This window comes from Opisthocomus hoazin, chromosome 2, assembly GCF_030867145.1.
Source record: "Opisthocomus hoazin isolate bOpiHoa1 chromosome 2, bOpiHoa1.hap1, whole genome shotgun sequence".
Classification (NCBI taxonomy): Eukaryota; Metazoa; Chordata; class Aves; order Opisthocomiformes; family Opisthocomidae; genus Opisthocomus; species Opisthocomus hoazin.
Genome location: NC_134415.1, coordinates 745195 through 759860, shown reverse-complemented (window position 1 = coordinate 759860; position 14666 = coordinate 745195). Strand labels below are relative to the sequence as shown.

At 37.5% G+C, this 14666-nt stretch overlaps 1 protein-coding gene across 1 annotated transcript in view; it reads left to right on the top strand.

Annotated features, from left to right (window-relative positions):
- The window catches only part of PRKN (parkin RBR E3 ubiquitin protein ligase), a 729755-nt gene that overhangs the window by 49669 nt on the left and 665420 nt on the right, over positions 1–14666 (top strand). The gene's annotated exons all lie outside the window — the stretch shown is intronic.

Sequence of the window (14666 nt, the reverse complement as noted above, 5' to 3'; positions counted from 1 at the left end):
CAGAGCGTTTCCTCAAAGACACTTCAGTACATCTGGGAATTGGGAAGAATGGCCAAACTTCTGCTTTGCTACTGAGATGGGCAGGAGCTGTTTTTGAGTGAGCCCTTAAATACTGGAAGTCTTACAACATTTACAGTGAACGTGAGTTTCAATTCCTTGGAAGTACAGCTCCAGGGAACTCCTGAAAGCTCTCTCCGAAAGCTTCAGGCAGAGTAATGCAGCAGCCTAAAGCTTTGTCCAGTACATCTGCAGGACACATTTATCTGTGCTAGAAGTGCAGTATTTCTGAGTATACTAAGTATACAGTATACTAAAAATTGAGCTGAAATGAACGTTTAACACTAGGTCACCAGAGCTTCTGAATTAATCAGTAACAGATTTTTTTCAGTACAGAGGGAGACTGCATTTTTAACTTCTATCTAAATGTGAACAACGATCACATTAATGTTCCTAAAAATTCACAAATGAATACAGAAAACAAATACCATCTAAGCCTTAAAAGCTAGCATCTACATAGAGATGCACTTACCAGATTGCATAACCATTGCTTAACTAGTGCAGTAGAGCATCTTTTTCACTAGAAGGAGCTTTGGTTTTTGGTGGGCATGTGGCAAGCAGAATTGGAGCTGCAAACATTATATGCAAATCCGCAGGCAGAAATTAAGATTGCTAAGATGCCACTTCCAACAAGTGATTGTGTTTTAGCAGTGAAAAAGCTTGTATTTTAATTGCCTAAAAGAAATCAAGGAAACAAGCAATGAAAAGCTCATTTTAGGCACTTGCCTATCAATACATATCGTGTGATTATTGGCTAATTAAACCTTATTTTGAAAACATTCAGAAAACAGTGTTACTGGGGTTAGAGATCTGGCTGACAGATAGAGCTGCTGCCCAGAATATATTATGCTTTCTAAGATGCGGACACAACTGTTATCAACAGCACTCTATGCTCAGTCCTCTGAAATAACATATACAGAATCATAATGCCCCAACATTTGAATGAATAAAAATTGAATATTTTTAAGCTAGCTCTCAAACTGTTGTGTGCAGTATCTTAAAAGAAAAGAAAATAAGTTTTTCCTTTTTTTTTTTTCTTAGACTCTGGGTTTCCCTAAAGTTTTCCCTTTTATGATCAGAAACGTCTATTATTCAATTCATCCCTTGAAATATGATTATAGGGCTCCAGGGCCATGATGTGATGCAACAAGGCTGTGTTTTCTAGCATTTTACAATGAAGACTAACTTTAATATATTAATTCTCATAAAATTGTATCCCAAGACCCTTTAGAGTATGACAGATTAGAAGCCATAAGACAGTCTGTGCTATAAATGATGAAAAAGGCTTGTGCAAGTTCATTGGATGGTGAACAAATTCAAGCACTCATTGCGCATGGCCAAGAACATTTTCGTCTGTTAAACAGTTACGGTGTTTATAGTACTGGCGCCTGCCACGAGTGTGTTGCTTTCAACGATGAAAGGTGACAGCAAGTCTGCTTCTCTGAAATAATTAGCACATTCATCAGGGCATATTAAGCAATTCCAAATCCTTTTTTTCTTATAGAGGATTTTTTTTGTGTGTAGTACAACTGAGAATCAGCAAACTTATAAATCGCAAAGACAGCAGAATGCACTGAGTGCCAGCCAAACAGGAGCTAAACATTTCCACAGAAAAGCAGTGAAAACAAACAGTATTTTGTTAAGTAAAACAGAGAAACATTAACAATCAACTAAAAGCATGCTAGAAAGTCTTTAGTGTCAGAAGGCATTTCAGATATAGCATTAAAATGACATTGCTGCTGGACAAGAATGGTCTGTAAACTCACAATTTTAGTCCTGTAGCCATATGTATACCTCTTTCAATGAATGCATTTGTAATTGTATTGATGCGTTTATCCCTAGAGGGACAATATTGCTACACTTGATTTGAGTCTTACAAAGTCTAATTTTCCTCCTCACAGAATAAGAAAATGAGAAGAAGGGACAGGAGGAGGGGGAAAAACAACAAAACAGCTATTTAACAAAGCTTTATTACATTGTAAATTTGTAGGTTACTCAATGAAACAAATACTAGCTCCTGTTTTAAGTTAAAGCCTTTGGAGATGTTTTAGTCCAGCTCTGTGCTTAAACCGGAGGCAGTTAGGTTGCTCAGAGTTTTGAATCTCTCTGAGGGTAGAAACTGCATGACCCCTCTTGGCAATTTTATTCCAGTGCTTGACCACCCTCATGGCGTGATTTTTTTCTCATTTTTTTTTTTTCTCTTTTGTCAAATTAGAACTTTCTGTCTCCAACTTGTTGTCTCTTGTCCCATCTCTGAGTGTCAGTGAGAAGAGTCTGACCGTGTTGTTTCTGTGCCCTCCCGTCGGGAAGCTGCACACAACGGGAAGATCCCTCCTCAGCCTCCGCTAGAGCTGAGCAGAGCTAGTGCTCTCAGCTTCCTCTTTGCATAGTGTCTTCTGCTGGGCTTGCTCCTGTACGCCAGGTCTTTTTCAAGACTGGAAAGCGCAAAGCGGGTTCTCACAAGTGCTGAAGAGAGGGGAATAATCACTTTTCCACCTTCTGGCTAGACTGCTGCTAATGCCGCCCACTAGGCCACTGGGTTTCTGGGCTGCATGAGCATGCTGCTGACTCCTCTTCAATTTCCTGTGCACCAGGAGCCTCAGGTCCTTTCTAGCCAGCTTGCTGACGGTCTATACTGTAATTGGGTTACTCGGTGCCATATGCAGGGCTTGTTTACCTTTGTCAAACTTTCTGAGGTTCTTGTGAGACCGGTTCTCCAGCTTCTTCTCCAGGCTTGCCCTGCAGCGTTTTGGGTGCTCTCTGCAGCTTGATCTGAGCTGTTTAATCACTTGTTCCAGGGCAAAGCTCTGTGCAAGTGAGCAACTCCTTTGCATAGATTGCAACCCCACATCCTCACCTTTCCAGCCTATCTTTTCTGAAGAGCTTGTATCCATCCACTGCAGTACTCCAGTCACGTGAGCTATGTCTCCACATCCCAACGAGATGATAGCTCTACAGCTGTGCACAGATTTCTCATACTTCCTGGTTTTGCCCCGTGCTACGTATGTTCATATAGAGGCACTTGAGATGAAGCCTCCATCCCATGGCTTTCAAAAGCAGAAGTGCACGAACCTCCCTCGCTGTGTCATCCCATGGCCTCTTTCTCACTGCCCCTGCAGTATTGCTTTAGAGGATGGTAAGCTTTCTCCAGCATACCTAGTTTAAAGTCCTCATCAGGTCAATAAGGCTGTTTGTTCTCTTTATATCTTGAGGCAGATCCTCAAATGTTCTAAAGTGACGTAGCCGTGCTGACAGGAAGGGAATTCTGCTCTTTTGCGGCACTTAAGAAAATTATGGTTTCATTTCTAAGGCTGGTATTCACTGTGTTATTAACTTAGAGGTGTAATTCAGCAATTACATTCATCTGATTTTATTCCAAACCTAAAATGTAGAGCTCAGGATTAGCAATGCTTTGAATTTGAGTTTGAGTGGTGGTGGTGTTAGAGCCAGGAACACAACAGCTGCTTCAGTCAGTGCAGTCAGTCCGTGCTGTCATTTCACTGTGACTGCTCTCTCCTGAGCTGGGTTAACTCAGAAAGCGATAACTCTCATGGAAATTATTTCAGCTTGCTGTAGCGAAACTGCATGCTTAGTCTTTTTTAATCTACTCATGCAATGTTTTCAGCTTCCCAGGTGGGTGGTAGATCTTCCTTTTCTTCCACTTTTTACACAGCTTTTGTCGTGTACGTGAATCTTAAGACAATATAGCTATATTCCGTATGAACATGTCTCTTTCAACCAAAAGAAAAAAAGTATTTTATCGACACTGCCATCTTTCCATTTTAAATTTTTTTTCATAGAAAAAAACTCAAACTAATTCAAGTTTGCTGTCTCTTTGACAGGGAATTTGTTTGAGAACTTAAATCAAGATTGTGATTCCGTTTTTTACTTTTTATTAATAGTCCCATACTTCATAATGAGACCAGCCCCAAATTGTTAATCTAAATAAAGTGATTTTATTTCCCCCAGCACACTGCTAATTAACCTAATTTTGGTCATGCTGTGGGAGAGAAGAAAAGCAGATAGGAGAAAGATAATGCTTCCTAGTTAATTGGCTCGTGCCACAGAAGGCCTTGTTGCAATGAAGTCTGACTTGACTGTTTCCACACTGGTGCTGCCGAACCCTTCTAAGACACTGAAACAGTCATTTGAGAAAGTGAGTGAAGGAAGAAAGCTGTAACTGCTGTTGAGGCTGGGGTGCTAGCAGTAGAAATGTCTCATCTGGATTCTTTACTCTGCTCAACCACAGACATGTGGCTTTGGATTCTTACTTTGAAGGATTTTCTTGTCACCTCAACAGCTGGTATGAAAGTGGTGGGGAGAAGGTACCTAATACTTCAGTACCCTGTATTTTGGCAGTGGGAGCCATGTAAACACCTGAAATGAGATAGGTGTCAGGAAGGTGTTCTAAGTTTATAAGCACATTTTGTCACATTGCTGTGAAAAAAACAGCTGGAACAAAATCTCCCCTTCATTAAGGATTGCTGGGGAAAGGAAATCTGTCTAGAAACAGGGAGCAGAACGCTGACTTAGAAGGCTGTAATATAGGAGAAGAGAAGATTAGAGAACAGCTGGTTGGGAATCTTCTGAGCAGATGTCTCTTTGTCAGAAATAATTTGCCAGCTGAATTTGAGTAATGCTTTCATCATTTTTACTAGACTTTGTTAGAATTCATGGTCAAAATACAAAGGTAAATAGTAACCCTATCCCAGGAAAAAAAATGAGCCTAATGTTCCCTTCTTTGCCTCTTGCAGACTACAAACTTAAGTATTGTTAGAATTTCCCATATCAAACGCCTGTGTTAACTATCACATTGTTATCTGTGTTTCTCTCCTCCTTCACTCTTTGTCTTGTCTAAAAATTTTGAGCAAAACATTTCTGAAATCTCGAGAGTTCTATGAGGTGCAAAATCTGTCTCCTGGTCATCTCTGTCAAGCAATAGATGTTGGAGACAGAGGGTAGGAAATAAAAAGGAATAGCTAAAATGAAGGTAAGAGTGATCTCAGCCTTGAAGATTGTAAAGTAGAAGAACTTGATACGAAAAGTGATGTGATGCCAGAGTAATTATTAAGATGCATGGAGGTGGACTGGAGGTGAATTTGGAGAACTGTGACAGGTATGACAGGTACAATTTTAGTGGCGATGGCTTAGATAATCACAGAATGGTTGAAGTTGGAAGCGACCTCTGGAGATCATCTTGTCCAGCCCTCCTGCTCAAGCAGGGCCACCTAGAACAGGTTGCCCACGACCATGTCCAGATGGCTTTCGAATACCTACAGAGATGGAGACTCCACAACCTCTCTGAGCAACCTGTGCCAGTGCTCGGTCATCCTCACCACCCTCTGGGCCCAGCCCTTTAGCCAGCTTTCAGTCCACCTGACCGTCTGCTCATCCGCCTGTACTTTATCCGCTGGTCTGTGAGGGTCTTTTGGGAGATGATGTCAAAAGCCTTACTGAAGTCGAGTAAGATACTGGACAGAAGTGTCTTCATACTGAAGACGTGACAGAGAAGAAACATAAAGTCCATCACTCACTGTGATGAGTAGGTAGGATTATAATTTGCAATTTGGTCATGGTAATTTGCATTCCTCACTTAACATTAGTATTTATACTTTCCTTACTAGAAATAAAAAAGAAGAAAGATTTGCAGTCCTAGAAGTTAGTATCAGACAACTGGTGTATCAGTGCGCCGATAGCTTGAAATGACTAAACAAAAGAAATAGTGTGAAAATAAGGTTTTTACTGGCTTCTTAATTTACTTGAAACTTTCCAAATACAGTTTATGAAAATGAGAAAAACTTAAATTGTTACATATTTTTCCTGGAAGCCGAGGATTTTTATTATAAAAACACATTAGTTGTACTGTTAAATGTGAAATATCTTACAGTAGAGAACTGTTTTGGTGCAGAGACGTATCTACAGGAAAAGACTGATGCATTTATTTTTGTCGGAATGTAGATGTTCCTGTTTGGGAATGATTTAAAGCAAACTTTTAAAATCTTTGTCTTCTAGTTAGCAATTTTGGCAAGCTAAACCTGGAAGTCGAACTGGAACATTTATTTAACAGTACATCAAAGCTGGTCATTCTTTTTTACTGTGATGAGGTTTACAGGACTGCTGCTAGAGGAATATCTGAGTAATTACTGATCTTGGAAAAGTGATTTCTTTCTTGAACAATATAAACATATGAAGGAGAAAAATAAAACATATGCATAATATAAATAAGCTAGGCAAAGTCATTTATTCTTAGCTGTTGGAATTGTAGATCTGAATTTGCATAATTGGCTGTTAATCAAAGAGTGGAACTTCAAGGCTCTTCCGGGCTGCAGGATTTTACTTACTCTTTTAGTTTTGTCTAGTTGGCAAGAAAGCCTCAGCTGTGTTCTGCGAGTGATTGTAGTTTCCATAATTGATAGTTATGTTAGAGTTCTTATATTGCAAAAGCACTAATTGAGATTTAAACTCTTAATACATGGATGGTGAAGTATTGTTAGAAGCAGATGCCCTAAATTAGACATGGCTTCTACAGAATGGATCATTAAAAAATGCTAATTGCTTTCCATATCAAAAATCATTATTGCATCATTTTAATGCTTGTCAGAGTATATGCCCAGGGCTACATTGTTTTTACACAGCCAAAGAAAATTCTGATGCAAATAAGACTGTTTCCAATATTTTTAACTTCCAATTTTAAAGCAGGACGATGTGTACTGTGGCTGTAGCTTTTGTTCAGTCGGCTTTTTGTTTGGGAGGCGTCTCCACAGAGTTCAACTGCAGAAGGTATCCTTTGCAATTCAGTCCATTAAGCATCGTGAATACTAAATGCATTTTCTCTGGTGAGGTCGAAAAGATGTGAAAGAGAGGAACAATGCTCAGGAGGAAACATACTGCAGTTAATAATAACCAGCAGCAGTAAAACTGGTACAGCAATTTGTAGGTAATTAGCCAACAGGACAAAAAGACCATATGGTCAGGCATTACGCATTACTTACTTTTCTACAAAAAATTGTTACAGACTAGGCATTTCGTCTAATTAACTTAGTATTACTACTTTATTTATGCAGTATATTTGATACTAAATTAAAGTGTAATTTATAAATACAAATATGTTAACATGCTTTGGTTATTTTTAGCTGTGTTCGTTCTCACATCTGTGTTTAGGTAGCAGGAGACCTATGGAAGTAAAATTTTAGCTTGCTTCTAGTATATTGGCACTGAGTAGAGGCATAGATCTGCATATTGCCATGATAATTTCAAGATCTGGATTATGTGATTATTCACAATTTTATAATTGAGTCTCTTTGAAAAGGTACTTTAATACTTCATGGAAGTTACTCTTCTGCTTTGACAGTCTTATACCTGCAGAAACACTAATGTAACTGACTGAAAAGGAATTTAAAACGTTTGTCATGATGGAAATACTTGTTGAGAAAAACCTTTGTACTTTGCTGAAGAAAAACAGTCCCTGAGCAGTTTTTTGAAGTTCAGTTACACTGAGTTTCCAGATTGTCATTAGATTCTGGTGGAAGTCTGAAGGATTTGCTACTTGACTGTGGATGAAAAATGTAATAAAATAGAAACCTATAGATGTGAAATGAAATAATTTGTGTTTCAGAATTAGTTTACTAAGCAGTTCTGTTTAAAACAGTTCTATTTAAAAAGAGCATGTTCTTATTTAGAGACCACATGATCATTTATTATAAGAAATATTTTCTTTTTATGACCTCTCTGAATATTGCCGTTGTATTCAAATACCTCTGACTGTTATCCTCTCTTCTTGAGAGGAGATAACTAATTTATCAGGTCTCAGGTAATAAAATCTGTGAAATAATGGAATCTTTTTTATGGATACTAAGAGTATTGTAGAAGAAAAAAACCAGCTTGTGTAAAGTAGCATTTCTTAGACATTAGGAAAAGTTTACACTTCACTTGATGAGAGTTCCTGTGTAGTTAGAAGCATGTACAATGAACCCCCTATTTCCGACGGAAGAAAAATATGTGGAGCAACACACTGAAGTTAAATTGCACTGTCTGGGTAGTATCTACAATTCAATAAAATTTCTGACAAATTAATATAGGGACACTTGATACTGGCCTGAACCATACATTTCACTTGATTTAGAAGTTGTTATTTGGTACCTTTTCGGTTAAACCTCATGATTCTGAAAGAAGAAACAAGTATCACATTTTTTGTGTGTGGAATTAATTGGTTTCTATGACTTTTGTATTAGTAGCAGAGCAGCAGCCATACTAATAGGAAGGTTTTTGATCCAGAGTGTTTATTTGCTTCACAAATAGCTGCACTCTTGTAGTGTTTATACATACACATTTATTTATGAATGCGGTGGTGGAGTGAATGAATTGATAGATCATGGTGAGTTAGAAAGAATTGAGGCCTTATTCCAACAAGATTGAAGGTACTCAAATGAAATGTTTGATTTTGTTTGTAATAAATATACCTATCTGCCTGGTAGAGAAAAATGCATGAAAAAAAGCAGTTTTCCATTCCCAAGAGGGGTTGCATACTGGAGAAAGAAAGGAGCCAAGAGTGAGAAACATGAGAATATGTCTGAAGAAAATCAAAATACTATCTGTATTTTAACTAGTTCTGGGATTACGGTTGAGAGAAGTTTGCTAGTTTTGTGCTTTCTATTTAAGCTCTGTTTGAGGAAGAATTGCTTCTTTTGGTGAAAACCACCTGAAGTGCCTTGTATTTGCTTTCCCCATTACCGCCATTGCTACTGCTACTCCTGCTAACAACAGATCTATCTGCGTTAGAAAGAAGATGGGCACCAAAGCTGGAATCAGTTTGGTGCCTGAGTGTCAGTGAGCTGTGGCGAGAGAGCACGTGAGCTCTCAAATCCATACTGTGTGCCATCTGCGGGTCAGAAGGACCCAACAGGTGGAACTGAGTGGGAAAGGGAAAGGAATGCAGGATAAGCAAGCGGGAATGCATTCGAGGTGAAACAGAGCATCCTCGTTTCGCTGCCATGCTTATTCAGCCAGTGACAGCCAGCAGTCCCGTGTAAGGAACTGCAGTGAAGTTATGGTTCAAAGGGAACTTCAGCAGCACATAAGGCGCTATGATTCTCAGCAACAGTGTTTTCCCAAACTTGGGAAGATGTGGGAGAAAGCCTGACAGTGGCAGGAAGGAGCAGGCACTCAGAGTTGTTGTTGGTGGCACAGCAAAGGAGGGTATTGGTGAATTTTTAGAGGGGGTTTGAGTAATGGAAATCTTAAAATGAGAATAAACTCTTTAGCTACAGATCTTAGATATATTTAAATGCAAATATCTCTTGTGCATTTATAGCACACTTCATCTTGTAAATTCCTTTGCCTGTCACCTCTGTGATCAGCTTTGCATAATGTGTAGATGCATCAAGACCCTGAGCATTTCTGACTGTCCATAGTAGCTATAAAACAACCTAAATGCTTGGAATAGTGTAACATGATCTCTTGTACTGTCAATCTATTTTATGCTATTTACCTTTTCCCCAAAAATTGTGAGTTAGACTTAGTTCAGAACCAGACAGCCTATTAGTAAACATTTTATAGGTTTTAGACACATTTGTGAAGATGACTTTGTGCTTCAAAGAAATTAGCATTCAACATGAGAAATGTAAAATATTGAATGCATCCAGACATTTCGTTTTTTCTCTTAGCCAAGAAGTAGAAATACACTGAGGGGTCATTTAGCATTATACTGGTGTCTTTTCAGTTGTCGAATCAGGAAATACAATTTCTTTGTAATAAATGAACCAGTTGTAATTCAAATATAGTTATGGCAATAATTTTTGCAATGTGATGCAATTTTCTTGGAAGAGACCTCTTCATTTTCACTGTGTTAAAATTAAAGGTAACATGTTGCATTTCTAAGAGAGAATATCTGTAACTCTGCTTGCCTGTAGAAGCACCCTGCTGTTGCTCGTGCCTTGTGGCAGACCAACACTCTTCAGCCAGGATGGTACAAAATAGCCTAACCGGGCATTGCTGTCCACAAGAGTTCATGATCTGAAAGACCTGCTCTGGAGCGCTTGAATGCAGGCAAAAGACCTGTTCATAAGCTTTGGCTATGGCTACAACTGTCTTAACTTCATCTCTATGTGCAGTCTAAAACCTCAGAGAAAATACACTGATGTTATTTTAACACTGTAAATTAAATCATAAATGAAAAAAAAAGCCTGGCCCAACAGAAGTTGTCCATTTATCACATTCAGATGAGATGTCCATAGCAAGTATTGTTTCACTGAGCCTCTATCCATGCCTAATTAAATCTGTTAAGCTCTTGATAGCATGTTTGCATATCAGCTATGATTACAGATTACATGTAGTGACAGAAGTAAAAATATTATGAGCTATTGGATATAGAGCTAGATGCCAACAGGTTTTAATATACTATTATTTAAACAAAACTGCAGAAAATTGTCTGAATTGTCTGAAGATAGACCCTCTTCATACTTACCCAACAGAGTTCAAGTTACAGGTTAGAACTCGATGTTACAAATAGTTATAGAAGTGAACATTCACTTCTTCTGAAAGAGTAAGAACAGCTTCCTCTGAAATAAGATCAGCTTCCTAGTCATACAAAACAAGGAATTCAGATTGCATTGGTTTAAATTAATGCATTTTATATAGTACATGAATATGCCTTTAAGTTTGAGCCTTAGGCAAAAAAGTAACATTCTGAAATGCTGTCCTAGAGTGAAAAATATTTAAAAATCACAACAGATACATTTGCTAATCAGTGTTCTAACCTCAGAGAGGGAAAACGCTTCAAAATTTGAAAAAAAAGGTGAAAAAATATTACAAGATTTAAGAGATGTACACTATATACACATAATAAAAAGAGGTAAATCTAATATTTTGACCAGCAGTTGCAAATTGATTTTAAGGAAATACTGAAAATTCCTGATAACAAAATATAATCTGTAAGGAGATATGATAATAAAATTATAACAAAAACTATAAACAAACTTTATCTAGAGCAAGTTATGACATTATTGCAGAAGCTGCTTCTGGGTCTCTGGAGGCACCATCTGTTCCCCTTCATTAATCAGAGATCACAAGAAAGGGTAATACTTAATTACACTGTTTGCTTTTCTTTCTTACATAGTTTCAAAAACTTTGATATCATCTAGTGCAACACATATACCATGACAAAATTATTTATGCTGTCTTTGGGTTATTTACACCTACAAATGAGAGAAAGTGAATAGTTCACATAGCATATATACTTGCACTGTTGCACTGATGAAAGCTAATAGGATAATATTTTTATGATCAAAGCATACTTTATTAAAAATAACATGTAGCAGGAAAGAAATAGCAGGTGCTATATGGTGAATGATGTTGAAATTGAGACATAGCTTTCTATAAAGTGAAATTAACTATATAAATACATGTAGATAAAAAGATATGACCAGATCTTCAGTCTCTCAGAAGTCCATAAATTAAAATACGGTTTTATGGCTATGTCTATGATTAATGCATTTAAGATAACAGTCCAGTTATCTGACTGTGATGCTACTTTAGTTATGAGAAATGAATTCACATAGAATTTTATCTTATAAAAATATGTTCTTTATAATTAGAGATCTTTCTTTTAAAATATAATGTGGAATCCTTTATATGGGAAGCACCATGAAGTCCTTGCCTGAAAAAAAATGCTTAAGGTTTCATTTTATTGTTTAAGCTAGGTGAGGCTTTCTTTTAAGAAAAAATGGGTACAGAAGGCAATCATAACGGTTTAACAGTCCAAATCAAATAGATTCAATTATATGATTTTACTGAATGTCTTGTGGAAGGTAATTGTTATGGATGATACTACATCAGGAATACTTCCCACAAATAGGCAGTGCAGAGAAATCAGTCTACAGTATCACAGAAGGATGTTGAACAGTATCTTAAGTCTGAAACTATTTGCTTCTTACTTACAGTCTTCAACTCAGACCTATCTATTTTTAGTCTGAGATTTATGGAATTCTGGATACAAGTAGTCTGTTAATTTAATAACTGAGTGAAACAAATTCTGTTAAATAAAAGTTTCCCGAGGTATATATAAATATTGCTTCTTCTGTTCTTCAAAATCTTTTCCTGCTTTTGATGTTTGCAATCCATAGTAGGAAACGCTAAAAGAAATTTTCATTATAGCATTGTCAAATACAAAGAACATTGATCTGAATATGACAGCCAATGTATTGGAACTGCCAAAGCAGTGAATCGGTGCTCTTTATGTTTTAGAAGTATTGAAATATCTCAGAAGTGATGTACTTCGTTATTTTGAAAGCATGGTTTTTATAATACTCATTTCTCCTTCAAATCTAATCAATTATTTGAATTGCTTCAAAGGAAAGTGAAAGTAGATATGTATTCTCAGAATACAAAAAGCATTGAAAATGGAAAAATGCATTCTGGCTTGTCTTTGTCTGCACTTTGAAATGCTCTCATTGAGAACTCCCATCGCTGTCAAGCACAAATGCATGCTGAGGTCATCAAAACAAATAAATTGAATTGTGGCCAGGGACAGGATTTCTAATCAGAGGGACAGATAATTGAAAGGAGTGTTAAAGTGGAAATTCCACTGCTTGATTGGTGCTCCCACTTTAATAAAGTATTATTCTTAATATTAAAACTTGGCAAGGTACAGACAGGCAATAGTTTATAGAAGTTTTCACTTTCAGTCCATTACTTCTAGTTTGGCTGAGATTAGGAGTAGCCAAAGTTGCAATCCACGGAATGAATCTCTCATCTAAGGGCTTCATTCTGCTCAGTGACACTAGTAGCAAAGCATCCACAGTTGAAGTGATGCAGACCTTTAATAAATAGCTTCCTTTGTTAAAGAAATAAAGGTGAAGAAATGTAGCTGTCATCCTTTGGCATGGCCAATAGAGTAGTAAAAGAATCAAAATTGAGACAAAGTCACCTTTTCATGCGGTAGCAGCTGCTTTTTGAGAAAGATTTAGAAGAATTCATAGAGACTGTTGAGGACAGATAGGAACTTGCTTCCAGCTAGCTCCAGCTGTGGGAGATGAATAAGCTGTAGACCAAAAATCACATCATAATGTTAGTATAGCCCTGAGCCCAAAGTGGTTAAGTTCTAGCTGTCAGTTTAGTGCTATACCAGATGTGTTCAGAGGTTTTTAGACTTTTTTTCACATGCTTTACATTAAGACTCAACAGGGATCAATAGGTGCTAGAATTATGAGAGTCACCTTTGACTAGCTCTTTAAAGAATCACGTGACTGTGTGTAAGTCCATGAGGCAAGCAAATTACATCTAAGTGCCGTGCTCCTGTCTTGTGCTTTATTTCCTGCGCTAAATTTTTCCTGCTCTGCCTCTGTCCTCTCTGTGCTCTCAGCTCTCTCTGGCTATTGCAGACCTTCAGCCCAGGGTCTCTGTCCTTTATACTTTTCTGGCCCACTCTTCGCTGGCTACCAAGTACAACGTGCTTTGTGGCTTCTTCCCCTTTAGATTGCTGGCTTAGAACAGAAGCAGTTATGCTTATGAATAAATTAGTGTGAGGAAATTTGTTTTGAGATTTATGCCTTGTTGACTGAATGGTTAAAAGGAGAAGATTCTTCCTAGCATAGAGATCTGGTCTTTATTACGTGGTGGACTTATAAACATACTCGTGCTTGTATATGATGCTGAGCTGTCCTGGCATGTGTTCACTGAGTCAGGTCCTAAGTTAGGTTCTGTCACTGTTGCTTGACTAGCTTAATTGAAGTTATGTTGATTTACACTGGTTTTAGATGATGCATTTTGTGACTGACAAACTAAAATGGAGTTGCACAGGTAATGGATCATTACAGCTCTCGGAGTGGATGGATGAAAGCAAGAATAGTCTTTCCTGTCGTTTCTGAGTCAGTCCAGATAGATGATGATCTAAAGTTTCATCCAAAAGCACTTAGCATTTATTGTGTCTGAGTATAGCAGATTCTTTTACGGTTTCTGACCTAAGAAAAAAGTTACCGTTCTTTACAGATAACACTGCCTGATTACACTGCCTTGGTGGCAGTCTGAAGAGAAAGCAGAGCTATATAAATAAGGATGGACTCTGAACTATTGCCATGCCAAGTAAGCTGTCCTTCCAAATTGTAGCTGGTAGACTGGTATAGAGGTCTGTACTGCCAATTCTGAATCCATTCACAGACAGGGAAGAACTGAGTCTCCAGATTTTTTTGATAGCTTTCATATCCAACAATAAGAATAAAAAGCAAATAAAAAAATATTTTATCTGTGGTAATATTTACTTTTCATTTAGTAGACCACAGCCTCAAAGACATTAGGAGTACAGTGCGGTTTAGGGACCAATATATTACTATTTTCACGACAACTGTGTTCTTCTCCATAAAAAGGGAAAATATGTCTGAATGACTTGAAGCAACAAAGAAAACATGTAGAAAGGCAACAAGAAAAATAAAACACAGCATAACTCTACTCAGTTTATAAATATACTTGCATGCAGTGCTTATTTTCTTGGGCTGTTTTGTCAAGTTGTTTGGAATTCAAAATTTACCCATTTTTCCAAACATATCTTTCTGAAGGACTTAATACTAGGCACATGTAATCATCACGACAGTGCTGTTTGCAGTTTGAAAGGTTGCTTG